This window comes from Camelus dromedarius, chromosome 3, assembly GCF_036321535.1.
Source record: "Camelus dromedarius isolate mCamDro1 chromosome 3, mCamDro1.pat, whole genome shotgun sequence".
Lineage (NCBI taxonomy): Eukaryota > Metazoa > Chordata > Mammalia > Artiodactyla > Camelidae > Camelus > Camelus dromedarius.
Window position 1 is genome coordinate 64393372 of NC_087438.1, and position 24642 is coordinate 64418013.

At 35.7% G+C, this 24642-nt stretch overlaps 1 protein-coding gene and 1 long non-coding RNA gene across 15 annotated transcripts in view; one reads left to right on the forward strand and one right to left on the reverse strand.

Annotated features, from left to right (window-relative positions):
- MCTP1 (multiple C2 and transmembrane domain containing 1) overlaps positions 1 to 24642 on the reverse strand; it is a 481548-nt gene that overhangs the window by 372730 nt on the left and 84176 nt on the right. The window lies entirely within an intron of this gene.
- Positions 8711 to 24642, forward strand: part of LOC116152099 (uncharacterized) — a 38052-nt gene continuing 22120 nt past the window's right edge. The window contains exon 1 of the long non-coding RNA XR_004135678.2: positions 8711 to 8836. This is a non-coding gene — a long non-coding RNA (uncharacterized LOC116152099). The remainder of the gene's footprint in view (positions 8837 to 24642) is intronic.

Sequence of the window (24642 nt, forward strand, 5' to 3'; positions counted from 1 at the left end):
CATGTCAAATGAAAATGAGTGCAGGTGAGAGCAAGATTTGCCTGTTGCAATACCTTTTCCTCTCACTCTCAGAACAAGAGAGCTTCTTTTTACATTTTTCTCCAAAACTATTTTCGTCAAAGGAATTTTAAAGAGAATCTCAAAATCAACCTTTTTAAAATATTAAAAAGTTAATTTAAAAAAAAGGTCTTTTGAGTCTGATGCTAGTTAAGAAAAAATTTTGCTACTCACAAGAAAGATCAGTTTCTAGATCAAATGTTTCTACTTGTAGCTACTTACCCAGGATCAAGGGCATAAAGCTAAATAATGACCAATCAGCAGAAGCTGTCTCTTTATGGCAACATTAAGTGACTTTAACCCCACTCCCCACTAAACTGTAAGCTCCTTCAAAGTGAAAAGTCATTAATTTCTGTCTTAATATCTAGCACATAACTTGACACTTAGTAGAGCTTACTAAATCATTATGCCGTATGCCTGAAACTAATATAATGTAAAAAAAAGTGGTTGAATAATAAATGCATAAGGGAATAGTAGTCAATTTTCATACCTACAAGCATTGTTTAAAAGATGATCCAGAGAAGAATGGGCAGGTATTTTTAAATGACAATTCAATGTTTAAAGGGAACTTCACTGTCATCCTGTCCCAGCTCCTGTTCAATGCAATCTCATCATCAAGAACTAAATCAGCTTTCACTTCAGCCTGACCTCTGTTCTCCTTTGACTCTCATACTCCCAGATGCAACTATGATTTGGAATTGGAGAAAATGTCTCATTTCTAGACACAGTGGCTAGGCATCTGCCTTCAGAAGAGTAATCATACACTCCTTTAAAAATACTGGCATTTGAAAAACTGTTTTGGGTAACCTGTTCCATTGATTTCAGTCCCCTTTTCCAAGGTGCCAGCTATCATTCATGTCCATCTACAACCTGGAACCTTGCCACATGATATGGAAGGTGTTCTAGGCCTGTTAGTAACAGGGGAAAAAAATCAATGTACACAATTGATTCTTTCATTACTTCTCTATACTCCAAAAGAAACCTTGGGAGGACAAGAGGAATCTTTCATCAAACACAAAATTATTCTATGTAGAAACTTTCAAAACAGACTGGCATTTTAAAGATTTGAAATCTTCAAAGGGTACAAACACGTTCTTTTATTCCCCCCAATACTCTGAAAAACAGTTGTCACTATAAACCTTTGTGCTATTATTTTGCTTTAAGAATAATTTACTGAGAATGTACTAGAAAAGACTGTAGACCCCTTTCATGATCAGCAGTCTCAGAATGGAGGTGTTTTCCCACAGAGGCAGCATAAAACAAACCTGAGAGACTTAACTAACTGTTCCCATCAAGAACATAAGCCACCACCCTTCACACAGGGCAGAGTGGTTTTCCACACTTTCTCTTACTTAAAACCCCTAAAGGTGGGATGGCACTGAGTCGAAACTACTTTTTGCTGAAATTTACTCAGGCTTCCTAACTAAGATACATACACTTTGACATTTTAACACAATCTCATTAGTTTCTTTCCTACAAATTTGGAATTATTTGGAAAGCTAACCTCTGCTTTTGTTATGGACATTTAAAAGGGATTTGACCAAATTGGGGGGCGGGGGGGGGGAAGGGTGCGACGACTGCAAAGGGAATATACTAGTTACTCAAGAAAACAGTCTTTTGAAAAAATATTTTAGAAACTCACTAATTACCTGTAGGCACTATGCGAACTGAAGCAAGGATATCTGTTTTACTTGATAACACCCCCTCAGCCTAGCACTTACTCACATGGTTAGGGACTCTCAGATCCTGACTCAATTTAGATCGCTGCTGTTAAGTGTGCAAGGACCTGAAAGTTTGATTGTGTTTTACTCCTTTTTGCCATCCAATACCAAACTGTCAAAACTGAGTAGCTTCACATGCCAGGACCCGGTAATCCTTGATTCTGCTCATCCTTATCTTCTTGAGTTCTTCTCTTTTCTCTTTCCTCTCTCAAACTCTCTCTCCTTCCCTACATCCCTTCCTTTCTACCCCTTTTTTTTCCTGATGTACCAGTGCTGGTTTTCATATAAGAATATAACTTTTACCTTCATTTAAATCAGAATGTTGATTAGAGCAAGTGAGACACCTATGTCAGGCAGTAAGATGCCCCCTAGAATGTTTTTCTTTAGAGAAATTATTGGTAAAGACATTAAGAAAAACTACCTGAATAAGCACCATAGGACTTTACTACTAATTTCCACTTTCAACCAAACACCATAGTCATTTATTGCACGCTTTAAAAATGTCTCTGTAGATGAGCTACTATGAATTAAAGTAAAACTTCATTCCTTTTAAAATATATTCAAAGTTTCTTTTTTCATTATTGACTCAGACTGATTTGCCATTAGAATTTTTCCCATCATTTTTTAAATTAAACAATTGTCTCAAATTTCTAATGCGGGTCTCATGAAGGCCATACAGAGAGTTAACTTCAGTTATTAGAGAGCTTAACAACGCACATTTAGCTTCATCATTGTCTCTCAGAAAGACACCATGTGATTCTCCTAACTGCCAAGTCTCCAGTTAACAAGAATCACATTTTATCTCTATTGTTAGTACTAATTTGAACTGCCTGCCAAGAAATAGAGCTAACAGGAAAATAATAACCTTTTAAAATAGTACTTGTGCTTATAATTAGGAATCTAACATGAGGTTTCTACACAAGGAACAATTCCTCAGCATGCTTGGAAATATCATTCCAGTTTAGGTCCTATGTCACATTTCCCTACAGACATATGTGATCAAAGTCTTCAGTTTCCAGAAAACTGAAAATTGTAATCGTTTTTTTTCCCATTCTTACAGTCACTGTGGATAAAGGGAAAAAAAAGTAAATATAAGCAATGACCGTGAACCAAGAACACAGTCATGAAAAATTTTTAACTTCTGTTTAACAAAAAAACTTAACAAAAGCCTGTTTCCAAGTCACAATTCAGAATCTATTTGCATAGAATCAATAGGAATGAAAAGAGCTCTTTGGACCCTAACCAGTGATTGCTTAGGACTTTTCCCCTTGGGCCCAGTGTGTACACCTTGATCATCCACTAACATAAAATGACATTTAAAAGAGAGACAAGCAATGGCATAGTAAGAAATAGTAACCATGCACCTTAAAGTCATGGAGCGACTTGAGCCAGTGACAAAAAGGCTAGTGCTTTCAGTGATGATAGATGCAAAAGAGAAATATAAACATTACTGTGGAAATAAAAGGCATTACATTTCTTAATGACAAGAAAATTAGAACTCTAAAAGGAAAGACAGAAATGCCAAAAAGTAACAGAAACTATGGGTTCCTAAGAAGCATCCTCCCTCCCTGTCTCACAGGCAGTCCCTGCATCCACAGGGCCCCTACTTGCCATGATCCTCTGGCTCATCCCTGACAGAAGGACACAGAGGAATGGGATGCAGTTCAGTGACTCTTTATCTTAATTATTTGTGGGAAATCTCACACACTCCATCCTCACCAAAGGGGTCATAGGTTTTAACAAAAACTTTTCTCTGTTTTACAGGTCCCCAAATTGGCCCAGCTCTCTACAAATAACACATTTTGCTATAAAGCTGGAGAATGAACTGTTCTGCATAAATAAATAAAATTTCCAGAAACAAAGCTCAACTCCCCAGGTAATAAAAGAAATGATTTTATGTTTTAACCATTTTTGATGAAAGTTTTCTAAAATATAGTATCCTTTATCCCTATTTCCTTTAAGTATATAACCTAATGATGATAATTCAAACTTTTGTTGATGGCTGGTTGATGGATGGATAGTAGCTTTATTTCATTAGTTAGTGCAACAATTATGTCTCTACTTTCTAATTTCCTCCACTTTCCTCTCGACATTAGACTAAAACTTCTGCTGTCATAGTGCCAACCTCTAAAAGAACAACCCTCCTTCTAAACTGCTGGTTCTGATCAGCTTTGGAAAAAGAGATAATTAAATTTTGTTCTGTGGTATCCTAAGTAAGAATCAGTGAATTATATCTGATGCCTAGGAGTAAAAACTTAGACCTTAGAGGAGAGGTTTTCTCATTAGCAGTCTTATCCAACTGTTTTTGGATTAAAACAAAGACTTAAAGTTAACAAAAACAATAAATTCCATTTTATGAATAAACTGAATAGCTCGCTACTAGGAAATATGGTTTCATATCATTTTCTAATAGCACAAAAGTATTAGAATTAGAATTATTTAGTATTTTTTTCTCAGAAAGTAAAAAGAACACTCAAGTTCAACTGAATGACTATTTCACATGTCCAAAGGCTATACCATCTAAAAAATGATACCACGGAAAGAATACGTGTTTTGAAATATAGTATTATTGCATTAATCTTATTGTTATGATGTGATGGCTTCTGAAAGGGCCATTATTTTATAGCTCCACCAAAGAGAAGGATCTAATAGTTAAATACAGCACATTACTGACACCATCTTGGACTCTCTGAAATGCTGTATTTCCATGTCAACCTATTTTCCCACTTAGCTGCCTTCCCCTCTGACTTGGCTGTTAGGATTAGGAGATCCTACCATTTGCCATTATTTTAACTTTCAGGTAAAATCTTTCTTTCCACAGACCAACAGTGGTCTCTTACCTGGTATTTCCTCTCTACTCCATCCTTTGACTCAATGCCTCCAACAAGGGAGGCCAGTACTCCCAGAACAGCCCCCTGACTACTGTCACATAAATACACACACACACTCACACACACACATATGCACACACCCTAGTAACATCCTATGGCTTCCTCCCTAGACAATCAGCAGCTGCAAATACTAACACTTGTTTAGGTCTTTACTGACAAATATTGTAGGCTATTGCCAAAGATAATACTTTGCCATTTATCTTTCCTTTAAATTAGTTCAACAGTATGGGGAAAAAAACTTTAAATTATGAGTGCAATTAACACCCATTTTTAAAATCTAAAAGTCATTTAATACAGTCAAAACAGTAACTAAAGAAAACTGAACTAAAGCCTAAAAATAATGTCACTTGCTCTCCACCACCAAGTAAGATGCAATGGGAATTCAAAAATGAGGAGTAATTTGGATTCATTCCTAACTTAAATCCAATCAAAATACCAGGATCATTCCAAACTCTATTTCACTATTTTTGCATCTTCAAATTAGGCATGCAATGGAAATGAGCTTGGGCAGGAAGCCTCAGGCACATCAGATTGAAAACCCCAAGCCAGAGAAATGCATTCTATGCGTAGGGTACAAGATTTCTCTTATATACTGGGCCTTAACTCTCAGCTATTCTTTCTGGAGATTCATCACAAAATATATGGCTACTATCTACAATAATCCTCTATTTAAAAACTAGGAAATGTTACCAGATATCGGGAAAAATACTAGTTCTAGAAAGTGGATAAGTTTGGATCCAGGGAGTGATTCTAGATACACTTAGCTTCATTAATAACAATTGTTAAATTTTACTCCTTCGTTGTGTTCTTTTGGCAAATATTTCTGCAGGGCACGGTAGCAGGGAAAAGAAAACTTCTAGCTCCATCCTTTATTTATATTCCATTGTTTGTGTGGAGTTTGCCAAAGGGGAAAAAAGTCTCACATGAACTGATTAGACAGATTAGATACAGGAACACTGTCAACATAGGCTTTGTGGCTGGTTAGCTCTGCTGCCTAGTAACACTTGCTAAGGATACCAAAGAAATGAGCTTGGTCCCAAATAATCTTTCTTTTCCAGACAGAATATATACTTCCCTATTTTCAACCAGTCATCTGATTAAAGGGAAGATGGATATGGGCATGTGGTCTTGGAAATCCATCATTACCACTGAAGGAAATAAAACATATCCACATTCCTTAACCAACAATACGCCATTACAGTAATCACTGTATGGATACAAGAAGATAAATGAACCTAAATTAAATCCTGGCCAGTTCAACTGACAAGCTCAGTAGGCCAAACACACAATAAACCATGCCCAGGACAGCAGGCTCAGGCTCTGTGATACTCACGTCCCTCCGTCCAACCCTCCGAAATCTGTGTGTGGTAATGAAGGTGGAGAGTGAAATGAGAGGAAAAGCTCCCACACATTAAAGTTCGCACAGAGGTTTGACAAACTCAGTGTAAGGGCAATAGATAAAACAAAGTTTCAAAGTCACGAAAAATAGGTCCTTCAGTCTGTTTTGCGGTTCTCTCTCTGAGGGGTGATGAAGAGGCAGTGAGCCAAAATACTTTCCCATAAAGAGGAAATAAAGCTCTCAATTGCCAGGAAGGTCTGCAGGATTCTGAAGCCTCATTAGGAACAGTCTTTGTTTTTAGGAGGTTTTTTTTTTTTTTAATCCCCTCTCCAAAGAGAATGAGTAATTAGAGGCCTTTGAATTATCTGTGCTTGTCTTTCTAAAATCAAAGATTTTTTAATTACACTTCCAAAAAAATTAAGAAAGTATATTTTTATCTCTCGAATCTGAAAATCATGCTTGAAAAAATACTAAGTAAAGTTTAATGAGGAAAGAAATATTCCTTTTTGATAAAAAATACATTTTAATCCTCTTGGAATCTGACATAACAATGCTGCCAAAGGAAACCTTTGAATTTTTGGTGGTTGTGGTGCTGCTGTTTTGCTGTATTGGTGATGTGTGCTCATCTTGTCACACTGTGTCACTCAGCCACCAGGAGATACCTGACACTGTGTCCTCCCTCAGAGGTCAACTAGGTGCATGCCCAGGACTCAGCTGTTTCATACTAGCAGCTATTATGGGAGCTTCTTTCTATGAAATGAAAGAATTAGAGCAGCTAATGAAAATTAGAGCTAATGAAAATTAAGCACACCTAGAATACTGGAAAAAAATAATTTTAATTATGGTGTACCTTTCATAAGAGAAAGAAGCTTGCAGGGTTTAGGGTATACAATCAAAAAGTACAGCACACTCATGCAGCAAAATGAAGTTTTTATGTCAACAGAAACCTAAGGCCAGGGAACTATTCCCAACTTTTGAACATTTCTCCTCAGTGTTAACTCCCTTGATATTCATTTCCTCATTTATGAAATAAAGGAATAGAATTAGACGAAATCTAAGTCCTATTTCAGCTATAAAAGACAAGACAGCTGCTAAATATTTATATACTAATTAAGAATTTTTTAGCTAACATAAATTAACTTCCTCAAAATAAAATTTCATAGGATCCTTACTAGAAACCAAAAGAATGGGGCTCCATGCAATTATGGCAAACAACTTATTCAATTCTGTAACTAAAATTTGGTAGATATTGCCCCAAATTCCCACTAGAGCAATTTTTTAAATAAGTAAAACAATAAAGAAAGCTAACAAAAATTAGATCACTTAGAATATTGAAAAAATTAACTTGAAGTAGGTGCATGATGTACCACTTATAATAATATTAAATACCAGAATTGTTTCTATAAAAGTGGAAAGTGTAACCATGGTGAATACATTCTGTGATAATTTTGTTCGTCCCATGGTTTATTAGTGAGAACCTTAATAGATATCCTTAGAGAAGTTTTCTTTCTCAATACATAAAGAAAAGTTGATTAATGTGCAAATATGATGAGTTGTATGACTTACAGAGAAGATGAGAATTACCACAAGTTAGGTGCCAGGTGGCTATGTTTTGTAAATAGAAACTATAATTTTGCATAATTTTATAGTTAATATGCTCAGTGAAAATGAATAGAAACAAAACAGATGGCATTAGGAATATAAACATACAAATAATTAGTAGTGAAATCAAAATTTCCTTTTACTTTAAAGAAAAATAGTAGCTCATTAGAGTTCTACTCATATCATGCAGTGTACATAAAAGGGGAATTAGAAAAATAAGAAAGGACTGCATTATTAGAATAAAAAGACACATATGAGGAGATGTTGAGCTGATATTGAAGGCATTTTGCAGATGTCAAGGTAAGAAGAAGGAAAAAATAGGAAATATTAAACATATAATTTGTGGAAAATGAGGCTTCACACATTCCTATATTCTAAGAAAGGTTTTTGGCAAGACTGTTGAATTCTTGTCTACCTAATCCCTTTGAGTATAAAATTCCTTCAAATATACATTAAACATGTGAAACCAATCATTATGGTATGACTGTTTTGCTTTCTAATGGCTAACAAAAGAGAGGGAAACCAAGGTAGGAATAATTCAGATTTTTTTGCCTCCTAATACCCTGATCCTTTAAAATGTTTAAATTTGAGCCCCCATATGGAGCCTGTAACAAAGACAAAAAGTAAAGACTGGCACCCAAGTTTAGGATTTTAATCATATTCCAAGATGGCAACCTACAAACAAGACGGCTGGAACCATCAAACTGCACAGCCACAGAAAGAGACACCTAAATTGCATTAACTATAGAAGTCAATTCTAAGATGGCCCCTCAAATTCCTGCTCCCTGGTGTCCACAGCCTGTATAATCCCTTTCCCTTCAGTGTGGGGAGGCCTGTGAATATGATAGAATGGGCTTTCCCTGCAGAGGTTCCAATCTGACAAAGGTGATGGGACAGTCACTCCCTTGCTCACAACACACTACACAGACTTCCTCACAGCAGACTGGGGAAAGTCTTCTCCAGCTGGCTTTGAAGACCTAAACTGCTGTATTGTGAAGTGGCCGCTAGGAGCTGAGGGCAACCCCTGGCTGTCAGCCAGCAAGACAAAAGGGACCTCAGTTCTATAGCCACAAGGAACTGAATTCTGCCAGTAACCTTACTAGACCTGGAAGAGTACTCAAAGCTTCAGAGAACACAGAAGTGTGACCAACATCTTGACACAGTTGGTGAGATTCTGAGCAGAGGACCCTGAGAAAAGGAAGCCTGACTCCAGATCCATGGGAACTGTGAGTAACACATTTTTGTTGCTTTTAAGTTGCTAAATTGATGATAATTTATTACACGGCATGAAAAAAATGAATGACCACCTTGGCTGTCCCTGATACATTGCAGGGCCAGCAAATACACCTCATAACTGATGATCTGAACTGCAAAATGAATTAAAATCAAATCAAATCTGAATCAAATGCCCAAACCACTTTGGAAACCTCTTTCATGAGTTTTAATTATACTATATATACATTACACACTAGTGAGGGTAAGCTTTAACTTAAGCAGTAATCCCATTCTCCATCTACATTAACTCAAACCAGTCTTGTTCACAACTACTACTTCCCTAGCATGTGATGTTCTACGGTAATATTTTTTAAAACTCTCATCTGCTTTCTTCACAGCCACCCTGATAATGGTTCTAAAGATAAAGAACAAAGATAAGTAGACTAAATGATTCATTACAGAACACATTCTTAATGAGATGCCAATATGAGCAATCTGTGTTTAGACTAAAATCTGTACATTCATTATGTCTTTGCTGCTTCCTCTAATTAACTGTAAATATTTGAACAAAAATACAGCAGTTTTTATATCAATGTCACTCGTCAATTAAAGCCAGAGACCAGTTTTACAACTAAGTATTTCAGCACACTGATTGGCAATAAAATGTAATTTCCCCCATATCTAATGTACAGGTGAAACTGTATTAATTCATGTTTTCTCATGCCTTCACGGCTGGTCTTTTGAGTAAACAGAGGAGCCAAGCACCCTGGGAAGTGTGATTTGAGGAGTGACTAAAAACTTAACCCCAAAACTCTCACATCACCTTAATAAGGTATCCAATATTGCTGTCATTAAGATTTACTCTGTGCCCCAAATACTGTTTTCAAAGGATATGTGTGAAAATTTCGAATAAGAATATAAATATATATATGTATATATATCTATATGAGTTTCACTTTGGAGGGCCAAAATTATCTTAAGAAAGCCAATGGAAATCCAAATACATCCAAAAGTAGGTGTTAGGTATTAGATGTATTAACGAATTGGCTAGCTTTTATTTTTTAATAGAGGAAGATGCTGCCATAAAAGGCCCTGGAGAGCTAAGAGACAGGATAAAGGCACTGGACCCTAGGATGCCCTACAGATAAGCTAGTATTTCATGAACTTACCTGAGAGTTAATTTTCTAGTTTATATTATTCTAGGAAAGGAATTCAACTGCCCATACAGAAAACTGGAGAATAGAAAACTTTAGCAACTTGCCCGTGGTGGTCAGCGGTACAGATGGGGCTAGAAGAGGCAAGAAATTTGCATTTAATTTACCTTTCAAATCAAGGAGTAACAGCTAAACATATCACTGAAAATACTAGGGGAAAAGTTTAAGATTTCTAGTGATAAACAAGTAGACAATGCACAAAGTCACATGCAATCATGACCTATTCTAGCTTCTAATTTTTGGAATCAGAAATACGACTATGTAGATCAGGGACCAGGCAGCTTCTGTGAATAAAATTTTATTGAAACACAGCCACACCCTTTCCTTTATGTGTTGTTTATGACTGCTTTCCTGCTACATTGACAATGCTGAGCAGTCATGACAGAAACTGCATGGCCTGCAAAGCCTAAAACACTTACTATCTGATTTTTTACAGAAAATACTTGCCAAACCCTGTTTATAGCTCAAATATCAGTATTTACTCTAAGCTTATATTATTATATCCACAGCACCTAGAGGAAATTATACATCACCCTATTTAAAATAAAGTCCTTGGCTAAGTAAATAAATGGAATTGACAGTAAGTGTATACAATCAAAGTATTATGTATTGAGCCTGCATGCTAATTAACAGACCCATACAATATGAATTGTGACAATACCATGCTCTTTTTTGTAAGCGTTCGTCAAATGGCAAACAAGTTTCATTGGTATTTTGATCACTACATATCATTCATTTATTGTAAATCTCATCTTGAGATTTTAGCCACAAAACATTTTTTGGTGAATTTCACTTTTCCATAGACCTTTGCATAATGCAATGCTATATATAAAAACTTTACAACCCTCTGTGTACAAATTAATTCTAGAACCTGGCAGAGATGGAAACAGTGAAAACAGAAATAAAAAAGCCATGACAGCTTTAAAAATTATAGGATATATTTTTGCAAAGATATTAAATCTAGTATGCTTTAAGGATATTATTGTAAGAGATCCAGGGGGAAAAAAACAGCCAACTTAAAGCAAGCCATTTCTAAAAGACATATAATTTAAATGGCATATGTAATTTTAGATAAATGGTTAAACTTCAAAAGCAAATGGTTAAAACTCAGAAATATCTTATTTCTTCTGTTATGGTACAGAATTTTTGAGTTTTTAATTAGTATTTATCCATATTTTTGAGATGATTATTTTTTGAAAACATATTTTATGTAAGCAACCATCCTAGTCTGTACCAAAGTAGAAGTAAAATGACATCACGTCTAGAGAAGAATTCAAGTCAGGGTACCTGATCTCTATGAAAGGTTGTCAACTTTAAAAAATGATGTGTCTGTTCATCTAGTATAAAAAATCCAAACTATAATATCATGTCTTCAAATGTATCTTCAGAGAGCTCAACCATTGACTTCAAATCTCAATTATCCAAAATTCAGAAAACATATCTGACATTTGCAATATTTGAGAGGTTCAAGGGGCTATGTGAATAGTTTCTCTAGCTTCTTTGAGCTCTTTTCATTCATTCATTCATTCATTCAATCACTCATTCCTATGTCCAAATATCACACACTATGTGACGGATCCATTAACTGTTCTATCACCATGTATGTTAGCTCATCAGAAACAAGAGTGCCATATTTTATTTCCAACAAGTACTTGCTAAGGGCACATAATATATACTTTATGTACTGTGCTAAGTTCCAAGGATAAAGAGATAAAAAACAGAACAATGGTCTAAAATATGGGTATGCACCAGGTATACCTGGGGATTTCAAAATATACAGAGGCTTAGGGTCCATCCTGATCTAGTGGATCAGGATTTCTGATGACAGGACCCAAAATTTTGAATTTTTACAAGTTCCACGCCTAATTCTTAGACACATTGAAATTTAAGAGGCATTCCTCTGGAAGATGCATGATATATCACATAGATAAGGAAAGTACCACAGATAAAACAAAAACACGAAAAAAAAAAAAAAAAGGCATCAAGTTCTACCTAATGAGATCAGAAAGAGCTCCCTGAAGAGAAAGCCTTAAAGCTGAGTCTTAGCAAATGAGAAATTCACCAAGCAGATGTAGGCAAAGGCAACGCACATGCAGAAGAGGTAATCCATGTGGAAATAAACAAAGGCATGAGAACAGCGTGGTATGTTTGGGGAACTGCAAATAGCCAGGTAAGGACAGAGGGCTTGCATAGGGAAAGCCCAGGAGATGAAGTTGGAAAGATAAGCAGAAGACGCCAGACCATGAAGGACCTTGTATGTACTATGAAAATTTTTGATTCTATCTCATAGGCCATAAGGAGTTACTGAAGTTTTGTAATCAAGGAAGTGATACTATTAGACAAGTTGTAAATAGTAAGGGAGGATTAGATGGAAGCAGGGAGATACACTATCCTGGGTGAGAAATGATGAGGACCTCAACTAAAATAGTGTTGTCGGGGGGAAAAGGAAGGACAAATAGAATAGACTTTTAGGGAGTAGTAATGGTCTGTCCAGGTGATCAAATGAATTGTGAAGAGAGAAGGAAGAAAATTAATAGTTTCTAATTTGAGAGACTGACTAGATTATGCACATACTGGAAACAGTAATAATAGTTTAAGATTTAGAGAACATGTGTCATGTTCTAGGACTGTTCTGAGAGCTCTGTCCATTCAATCCTCATTCGCCACCAAGAGACAGATATTATGCCAATTTTAAAGACCAGGAAACTGAGGCACAGATAGGTGGTTTAACTAGCCCAAGGTCACCAACTGGAAAGTGACAAAGTTGGGGTTTGAACCTAGGCAGTCTGCTCTCACAGCCTATATTCTTGATTGCTGTACTCCTGAATATAGACAATATGGAGAAGTATAGAGGAATTCAGGAACTAGAGTTGGGTTTGTAGGAGACATTGTGGTCCCTTTGGGAAATTGTTGAGATGCCATGCAGGCAGCTGAGGCTGTGGATCTGGAGGTCAGCAGAACAGTCATCTCAGACATTTAGACCTGGGAGTCATTTAGCATGTAGACAGTCTGACACTACTGATGTAAAGGAGATGCCTAGGAAAACCAGGTGAAGTGAGAAGAGAAGCAGCCTAAGAATAGCATTAATAACACTGCAGAGGGAAGCAGACATATAATGTTTATAATATAATGTTATATTTAGATATCTATAGGTTTAGATCTACTTATCTCTCTCTATATATACTTCATTATAAACAGAATCTCGTTTCTTTGAGAGAAAAGGCTACTTTTTCAATTATTAGAAAATACTAAAAATCATATTTTGAAAAAGAAATGAAACAATTACTTGTCAGGGTTTTCACACAGTTTTCTGTTGGCCTAAAATTATAGGAGAGGAAAGTCATGGTGGTGGGGAGATGGGGGGGAGGGGTGGTGGAAACACTGTTAAATGAAAACAAAGCAATAGGACTTCCTCGTTCAGATTATTTACGGGCTGTGAGGGAAATGGTAAAGCTACCACACACGCGGCTAAATCTACAGACTATATAATGTTAGCAAGATTTCATCAAATTATTTTTTAAAGGATTATTCCCCAAAGACCCATGATATTGTTCTGAGACATTTCAGCCAAAATATTAATGGATTGCCATGATCTAATGTGAAACTGTGAAAGCGGCACACACGTCATTTTGGTGGCAAGGAAAACTCTGGGTTACAAAAATTCTGGGTTACTTTCATCTCTCCCAGCTTCAATAATAACCTACTTTGTTCTGTAACAATGAGATTCCATGTCACAATCACCACTGATCTGCCAAGTATGAATACTACTTAACTTCGTGCTTTTCCCTGAGGATTTACATATAAACCTGACAGCATCATTTAGTACCATTTTCTGGCTCTACTTAGTAAAGGCACAATATTGGCAGAAATGAGGATTAAGTACTAAGTCATACCTTAAAAGATGGCCTAAACTGGAAAGCAATACTAGAAATAGTATTCTTAATCTTTGAATAAGTCCATGTGATCCAGACCTCCAGAATTTTAATTTTATTGACTATTAAAATATAATGTTTAAGAATTTTTTTAACTTATAAACTCAAAATTTGTTTTCTTTGTATATGAATCTATCCAAAGTATATTCTTCTAATTACTATTTTAGCCAAAATATCCTTAATTTCATATTTATTTTTAAAGAGTGAAAGATAGAGTACAGTGGAGTAGAAAGGAAGTATCAGAAAAGCCCAAGTCTATGCCAGAGCCTGGCACTGTTCCTACTACCCAGTTGAGGATCAGTAACTATTGAATGACCATGGCTTCAGTTGCCAAGATGTTAGATAAACTGTGACTTTTCAGGTTAGATAGACAATGTTTGTAAAGTGTGCTGCAGTCCCAGTATGTATGTCCTGTACTGATGTTTCCTGGTTGGCACTAACTTAATGTTAAAAATTCATCCTTTCTCATGAAAGTTTTCTAAATGTTCTCTTGGTTCATTCTTGCTGAGAAAATCCCTTCACTGTTTCAAATGAAAGGGAAAAAATAAAACATTGGCCTACAAGACATTATCTTATATAGCGAGCAGTGTACTGCAATACTGTATATTCAGTAGAGTATAAACCGCATATATATCTTAACATTTTTTTTTGATTCACTACTGCTGTTGAGAGATGTTTCATCTCATATAAGTTCTACTTTTGTTCTTCAAGCAGTTAAATGAAGTATTGCCCTCTTAGTGATGGAACAGAATTTGGTCTTTTTTCTCTCAATTTGCTTCCATTATAGGAATTTCTCTGTAGGAGAAGGAGATAATGTAAGAAAATGTGTATGGTAGAGGTTTGTAGCAACTAACTAGCTGTGTAGACTTGGGGCATATTCATAAGTTTTCTGGGCTTCAGTTCTCTGTAAAAAAAAAAGGGGGGGTGGATATTTAATTAAATGGCAGTAGAGAGTCACTGATTCTCCTTCTTTAAATCTGTCACATTAATTTTCTCATGTTTTTATTTTGGAAAGGCATTTTTCTTATAGCTTTTCTAGTTTATGTTAAGGGCTTTTAAATCAAAATACCAATGTCAATCAACTATGTTTTCTCAAACTGGAAACTGTTTGAAATTCTTTGTAACTATGATTTATTACTTCTGCATCTGAGTTCACATATTCTGACTTCATAAGCAGGCAGAAAAGCAATCAACACTGGAATACGGTGATGGTATTCCTGAGTGCTGCATAATTTTCTTTGAAAATACAGTGAGTATTTTCCCTTTATCTCCATCAAAAGAGTATGAAATTCAAGTGATAGAATTATTTTTCTCCTTAAGAAAATTATCCCCTTGTGTAAAACATTTAATTCATTTTCTCTTTTTCTTCTTTTTAACCACTTTCCATTCTTATTCATTTTCTGGACAGGTCTACAAGCAGCCCCTTAAGCAAATTCTCACTTTAGATCATCTGCAACAGTAAATGTCTTGGGATTTTTAAACTCTGCAATTCATCACAGAGGGAGAAATTAAAGAAAACATTTGCTCAGAAACAAATCTCTTCTAAAATAAAATGTTTCATACACCAATCAATTATCTAAACATAATCACGCCACCTACTCTTTAATTTGCTTACTCCTAATTCCTAGGGTTATCAGATAAAATATAGGATGTCTTGTTAAATTTGGATTTCAGATAAACAGTGAATAAGTTTTAGTATAATTAGGCATACAATATTTACAACATATACTGAAATTATTCTTACACTAAATGATTAATATATTAAAGATTATTTGTTATTATCTGAAATTCAAGTTTAACTGGATAGCCTGTCTTTTTATTTGTTCAATCTGGCCACCTTTCTTAATTCTAATTTGTAAAAAGAATTAGGGTGATCAGGCGGCCGAACATAAATTTCAAGTGGCCTTCAATTTCTAATGTGAACATTACTAGTTGGCAGGTGGCTTTTATCTAAATGGTCTTTCAGGGACCTAAGATCCTCTCAAATTGTGGCTCTGTGATTCCAAAGCCTTAGAGGGAGCCCCCTGCATCCACTGACAGAAGGAGGGAGAAGGATGGATAAGGAACACCCACTAACTGCCTTGACCCAGTAGTGACAGTTTCCACTCACAAACTAGTGGTGAGAAGTAGTCATATGACATCTTTTTCAGGACTTACGATAACTATAGTAACACCCCGTTTTCTCCTGGGCAAAGTTTCTGTCACCCCACTGTGACCATGTCCCTTGCTGGCTTCAGTCCCCATGGGTACAGATATTAAATCTGTGGCCACTATTGGGAAGCTGCATCTCCTGAATTAAGCCTTTATGGAAGAATTCTGACATACCTGAAATGACACAAGGCTACTTCTTGCTTTTCATACACTAACAAAGAGCTCCAGTCCTATATGGAAGTGAAACTTGCTCAGACTGCTTGAGACCTGGCTTTCCACACTTTTCTCCCCAAGGAGAAAATGGAATCAGTGTGTTTATTTTTCTCTCTGCCACTCAAAGGAATTTCTCTCCCATTTTCCTTCTTTCCTAAGAGCTTTAAATACTCCACACAGATGAGCCTGCCCTATCAGCATTTAGCTCTTCACGTCAAAACATTCCTCTTTAATAGGAATGTAATCAAAATGCAGGTAAGTGCATTTTTCACGAAAATCCTTAAGATACAAATTCTTGAAACATTCCACTGTCCCTTAGCAAGATTCTCACTCTTTTGTAAAAAGCAGCTCATAATTCATGGTATTTCTAAGACTTCTTCCTGTTTGGGGAGCTGCACTGAGGACCCTACTCAACTGACAGAGTGCTACAAAGCCCTCCCTGATCTTCTTCCCAGGCATAGATGAATTACCACATTCTTTGTCATCAAACATGTACTGCCTGTATGATACCTGCTCCTATATGAGGCACTGCACAGAGTTACCAAGATGTAAAATTCACCTTTTGTTAGTGGTACTTCCTTTGTACTACATGCACAACACTTATTTGCTGAATGAATAAGGAAAATTGTGGGATCTCTTGTGCTGTTGCGTGCCACTTCCATGCTTTCAGGCCAATGACTCTACTGCTAAGGAGTAGAGGCAGCACCACCATGGGGCAGATCTCCAAGATCTCATGTGTACAAAGGGCTCTGAGAGACCATGACAAACACTCTCAGAGCCTAACAATAAAAAAATATATATATTCATCGAACATGTTCCCACTTCATTCACATAGTCATCTGCACAAATTACATTCCATATAGTAAAAAATATTTCAACCATTTTTTTAAAGAAAGAAAATTGACTTTAAAGTATTTCATTTATATAATCTGTTTAACTGAACACTGTAACTTATTTACTTGAAATTGCTTACAACAAATAAAAGTTATTATGTACTATGGAAAACAAAGACATTATTTTTTTTAAAGTAGTTACTAAATCACATACCCCTAAAATACACAATTTTGACTGACATATTAGGACCACAAGTGATTTCAATCAATGAGAACTCAACTATTCCCTGGACAGCAAGAGAATACCTGGGGAGAGGTGTTACCTGATGCCTGTATTCAAAATGCAAGAATTACAATACAATGGATATGGCTATCAGAAGCAATAGGTTAATATTTAATCACTAAGATTAAAATACTGTAGCCAGAGGAAAATGTTTATGAGAAAATAGAACAAAGACAGGAAATTTGCTTCCTAGGACTAAAAAGAGTAACTGCAGAAGACTTGCCTCAAGTATTACCATCTATAGTCTCAGTGTTCACTGGATAAAGCTTAAATTGCTTATCTAGGTACTCAACACAGACTACACTCTGATTTCAGCAATTATGTTCCGTCTCAGCTTCACTTTCTCCTCTTTTGCCTCCTGGCCACATAATTGACCGATAGAGCAGTTTACCAGACCATAAACTCACACAGGCAGGCAGAGCGCCCAATCAGCATTTTAGTGCTTAGTCTTAAATATTAACACATAAACAAAGGTCAATATACACCTTAGGGAAAGCCACTAACATGAAGAGAATCAAATAATCAAACCATGAGAGGAATTTAGAGTAGATAGAGATCTTGCAGAGAACAGAATTATTAAAACACAAAACACCCATTTAATTAATTTCCTCAGAGAAAGATAAGAAACAAAAACAGGATACTATTTAAAAGGAATAATCAGAGAATACAAAGGAGCAACTGGAAACAAAAAATAAATAAATAAAACAACCCAAGTTAAAAATATATTAGTAAAGATTTGGAGGATAAAGCCATGGAAATTTTAAGGAGGACAAAGTAGATGACTACAGGAAAAATAAATTAAGAAAATTAAAGGCTCAATCAAGAAGACCCAATATCTGACTAATTGGCTTAAGAAGGGCAGTGTTTCTTTCACGGCTATAACCTCCAGTACAGAATCACAATGCCTGCCAAAGAGAGGGTAGGTACTTAATAACTGTTTGTTGAATGAGTAAATGAATGTTCCGAAAGAACAGAGAGCTAGTGATGGAAACTAAAGAAGAAAATAGAGTATTTCCCAAAATGAAGAACATGCATCATATGAAATGGCCCACTAAGTGTCCAGCACGACTATTAAAAAAGTTCACATCAACAACGCTCATTATCATGAACTTTCAGATCAAGGATACAGTAAAGATCCTAAACCCAAGAGCAAAATCAGGTCAATTACAAAGAATTAGAGATCAAAATGGTTTGAATTCCTTCAAGAAATATTAGAAGCCAGAAGTCAAAAGTATAATGCCTTCAAATTTTAAGAGAAAATTATTTCTTAGCCCAGAATTAACAATCAAATAGTAAGGTAAAGACATTTTTGTATGGAAAAAGTAACATAAAATTTCTGTCTCAAACATGTTTTTCTCAGAAAACTACTGCAGGATCTGTTCCACCATAGAAAAGAGTAAACCAAGAAAAAGATTCACACAGATTCTATGAAATGAGATCCAATACAGAAGAGATGCAACAGGAATTCCAGGATGACAGCAAAAGAAATCCCTGGATGACAAAAGCTCAGCTCAGCAAACCTAAAGAGCAATTAGACCAGATTGAAGCCAGAGAAGGGAGAGTTCCAGCAGGAATGTCTCCAAGGAAAAAAAAAAAAAAAACTGGGAGCAATAGATCTGACACGTTTGACCATGTGGAAAATTATAGAGTTACTGGAGAATGTAGAAGGGACTAGCACAGAGTCAAAGAAAACTAAAACTCTTTTTTAAAAAATTTCAGGAAAACAAGTTACACATGAAAGGAAATTAATCATGGCTCAGCAGTGAAATCTATTTACAGAGTTATGAAACTAAAAAAATTGATGATGCATTTAATAAAAATTTATTTCATTATCTATTACTGGGAGAATATGTAGAAAGGATAAAAGAACTAAAATCTTCATTTTCAGACTAGAGAAAGGAGGGAAGCTGTGGAGTATGCTGGGAAAAATAGAGCTGTAACTTTTTATTCTAAGCTGTCTATCTCTGTCAGGCCTTTTAAATCCATGTAAATAGATTACTTTGATCGTAATGTTTAAAGCTAATAAGTACTTTTTAAGTGCTATAATGTAGTTAACAGATTGGTGGCTCATTGTTTTAAAATCATATTTAATCAATGAATTTGGGATTAATTGGATTTGAAAATTAGAAGTTTCATTATATGTAGTCAGAAATGGCTTAGCAGAACAATTTCAAAATAATTGTTGCCATATAAAGCCATCAGATAAAGTATCAGTGTGGTAAGCAACAACAGCACAAACCATCTGGCATAGCACCATGGTGAACAATGTTCACCTGGAGCCATGCTGGCCAGCCTTTGAACTTGGCACCACCATTTACTAGCAATGTGGCGTTAGGTAAGTGACTTCACCTCTCTTACTCAATTCGTATGTAAAATGGGGACAGTTCTGGTTCCAGCTTCATGTGGATTCTGTGAGTTATTTCATGGAAAATACTGAGAATAGAACTAGCCTAAAGTAACCACTCAATAAATTGTCAATTACCATTTTTTACTTACTCTAAAATGTAAAAAAGCTTCTACGAACAAACAAGATATTTACTAAGTTCATGCACATATTTTATTTGGTTATTAAAAAGCCATCTGTATTCTTCTACTCCCATAGTGTTAGCCATGTCCTGCATTCTCCTTTATTTTTTCCTATGTTGTCTCCCCGTCTCCCTTATTTCAATACTTATTATCTTACTGGAACAACTGTTAAGTTTTGGTAAATGAGGAGAAAATGACGTAAGATCCATGCTTAAGGAAATAACTTTCACACCACTGAAGAAAATAATACAACATTTATAATAGACAACTAATACAAGACTAATAACACTTGCTCTTCAGACACCAGGGGGAAAAATAGACTTAAACTCATGTTGCACTTTTAAAGCAATTTTTAAAATTAAAATTATAAGTGAAAATTATCCTTTGAGACTGCAATTCATTCATCAACGTTGAATACAAAGACTTGGTACCTCTCTAGCTCTCAACACTTTCCTGAACTGACACGATTCATTACCGTCAGGTGAGTTTTAAACTAAGAGGGATGGCTTTGAACACTCACTGCTCTTCAGCAGAGGAAACATGCAAGAAATGGCACAAGAAACTTCAAACCACCCTCCTGTTCTTAGACTCAGTTTTTCATTCAGTTTGGCAATTTAGTGCCTGTATAACAAATATCGGTACCTTTCAGTTGTATTCTTTCGTGAAGCTGTATTTTCATTTGGGGGAAAAAAAAGTAATACTTCAAATTCAGGGCACATGGAAGAAACTAGAAAAATCTCCAAAGCAAAAATTCTTCTCCTACAAAACAAACAAACAAACAAACAAAACAAAACAAAAAAAAAAACCAGACAAACCAACCAACCCACCCTGACTCTGGTGTCATAGAAACAACTACTTTCAAATTAAATTCTAAAGCATTCTAACAGATGACTTTTGGTAAAGACTATTTGAAATAGCTTCTGGCTAAGTCCAGATTTTCAGTACAGTTGCATTTTAAGTGTAAGGGGAAATGCCTTCACACAGCCATATTTCCTCTACGTAAACAAGGTGTCCTCAGGACAGCCCTCAGAGGCCCCACCTACTCCCACCTGACCAAATGTTATTGGTCTTCACCAGCAGCAACCCTGTCCACCACAAAATACCTCCCACAAATTTAGTTCAGCCCAAGAGAAGTAACACTTAAAAATTCTTCTCAAAAATAAAACAAAATCGAAACAGGAAAAACTGACATTTTTATATTGCCCTTTTGTCTTCCAGGACATCAGGATACAATGGACAAAACACAGGCTAAGAGTCAAGAAGCCTAGTTCTAACACCAAAATCTGATTTAATTTCTCTGGGTCTACATTTCTTCTCTGTAAAGTAGTGGTGATTCTTATTGGCACATGTCACTGCATCCTTGAGAAATCAAATGAGCTAATTGATGTGAAAGGACTCAGAAACCATCTTTTTTATTCCAATTGATATAATTTATATTTTTAACAAATATTTGTTGAGCATGGCCAGCACTGTTCTACATCTGGGGCACTTAACAATGAGCAATGAAAGTCCTTATCTCCACTGAGCTTTCATTAAAAAAAAAAAAAGATATACATACACATGTAATATTTGTACATAATACATATATACTGCCTATATTATCAGGGTTCTCCAGAGAAATAGAACCAATAAGATGTGTATGTATGTGTGTGTGCAGTGTGTGTGTACAGATAGAGAGAGAGATTTTCATCTTAAGGAACTAGCTCATGTGATTGTGGAGTCTTGGCAAGTCCAAAATCTGATGAGGTAGGCTAGCAGACTAAAGACCCAGAGAAGAGTTAACAGTTTGAATCCAAAAGCAGTCTGCTATCAGAATTCCCTTTGGCTTGGGGGAGGTTAGTCTTTAAGGCCTTCAACTGATTGGATGAGCCCCACTACATTATAGAAGGTAATCTATTTTACTCAAAGTCCACTGATTTAAATGACAGTCTCATCCAAAAAGGCATCCTCATAGAAGCATCCAGATGACTACTTGACCAGGTATCTGGGCATGTGACCTAACCAAGCTGGCACATAAAATTAATCATCACATTATGTAAATATATGCAGTCCTTGTTTAGTATGGTACTGTGAGACCATAAAAAGATCTGTGCAAGCTGTAACCATACAAATAATAGTCAAAGGGGAAAATTACAATTGTTCATGACTTTTAAAGAATTTATATCAAAACATTAAAAAAAACTCTCCTATGGAAAATGGAACCCTCCTACACTGTTGGTGGGAATGTAATTTGGTGCAGCCACCATAGAAAACTATGTGGGTTCCTTAAGAAACTAAAAACAGACTTACCATATAATCCAGCAATTCCACTCCTGGTCACGTATTCAGAGAAAATTCTAACTTGAAAAGATACATGCACCCCAATGTTCATAGCAAAACTATTTACAATAGCCAAAACATGGAAGAAATCTAAATGCCCATTGACAGATAAATGGATAAAGAAAATACAGACACACACACCATGGAATATTAGCCATAAAAAAGAATGAAATCATGCCATTTGCAGCAACATGGATGGACTTAGAAATTATCATACCAAGTGAGGTAAGTCAGACAAAGACAAATATATGATATCAGTTATGTATGAAATCTAAAAAATGATACAAATGAATTATATACAAAACAGAAACAGACTCACAGACATGGAAAACAAACTTACAGTTACTGGGGGAAAGTGGTGATCGGGGAGGTGGAGAGGTAAAATGGGAGTTTGGGATTTGCAGATATAACTACTATACATAAAATAAACAACAAGTTTCTACTATATAGCACAGGGAACTACATTCAATATCTTGTAATAACCTATCATGAAAAAGAATATGAAAAAGAACACATGTATATGCATAACTAAATCATTTTGTTCTATACCAGAAACTAACACAACATAGCAAATCAACTATATTTCAATTAAAAAACCCTCTCCTATCAGTTATAAATATATAGGGAAATGAAAAAATAGTAAAATATTTATATAGTATACTGTAGTTTAAAATATTAGAAACACTAAGAATTTCAAGTGCTTTATCTGTAAAAAAAATTTATCAAGAGTGATTTGAACTACACTTCACACTTGCCTACTTTTTGTTGTATAACTTATAATACAGAGCAAGCACATTTTCTGTACCTTGGTGAACAGTCATACTTGTTTCTAAGCTTGGATCTAAGCCTCCACCATTTTATCCACTGCATTTTCAAAATCATGAAATGCCTCCCAGAGTTGCTTTCATCACTTCTCACAGGACATCTTCATAATTTTCAGCACAGCTGCTTTTCTCATTTGTGTTGGTAAGTTTGCATTCACTAAATTTCTCTGGATGCAAATCTAGGGTCATTCAAATCTAAAAAGTGTTTACTCTGGCAGGCAGCGTTAACATGTCCAGGTCAGCTCTTTCTTCTATAACTCCATTTATGTTCAATTCAAATATTGTAAAGTGATTTGTAAAGTGAGGTAAAAGGTTCACCATACTGCACACATACTACTATTTTAGCCATTGGCTCCCATATTGCTTGAGTGTTTTCAGTTGCATGCTTTATGACATTTTTCCAAAACTCTGCTAAAGAAATTGCATGATCTCTAGTTCAATACCCTGTCTGGAAGTCCACATCAGATAATAGGCTTTGGAAGTTGAAATAATTATATGGTCCATTAGCTGGATGAATAAAGTGGTGTTTGATGGTAAAAAGCAAATTTCCACATTTTATTCAAGTCCATGAGAGAATGAAGGTGATCTGGAGCATAACACAACAAGAGGAGTGCTTTAAAACTGCAATTACATGGATATATCACTAAGAATCAAGCAACACAACTCTATGCTTTGCAGTCTGTGCATGAGCTGAATAACAAATATATAGTAACCAATCACTAATAAACTTTGAAAGAAGTGATATGACTGGTCACTGACCAAGATGCACATGGGTTAATGTCATCATGACTTGTGGACTGGAGAGGTAGTCACAGAGTTTGTACTTAAATCACAGGTAATTTACTGTAGAAACTGAAATTTGAACCATGTTGCTGAGGGTCTGGTGTTATTTCACTAACTTGTGGTAACTAAACTTATGCATACAAGTATAATATTCTGCAAGGAAAAATACACACATAACTTCTCCTTAGACCTAACAAATAGTACTCCATTTTTCTTTCTTCTCTTTCACACCAATCTCACTGAAAAGGTGATCAATATTTGCGTCTCCACTTCCTCACTACCCTGTCCATCCTCAGACACTTCAACTGGGCTTTAGGCCCTATTACTGTTCCAACACATCCCTGGTTAAAAATCTCAGTGCTTAATTGGTCCATGTTGCCTGACCATTTAGGAGCATTTTGACAAAACTGATAACTTCCCCTTTCTTGAAACACTACCAAAATTTGGTTTCTGAGCACTATGCCTTTTTCTTTTCCCACTGCCACACTGACTGTCCTTCTGTAATCTCTTTTGCTGATTTCTCCTCTCTTCTTCACAAGGTACAATCTGTAACCAACTCTAGTTCTCTAGTCACTCCCTATATGATCTCATCCAGTTTGGGCTTTTAAATAACATCTGTACATTGATAAGACCCAAATTTGTATCTCTAGCCCTCATCTCTTCCCTAAGCTCTAAATAGGTGGTAATAGGCATTTCGACTTATCATGTCTTAAAGAAAATGTTATATCCTCCATTCCTG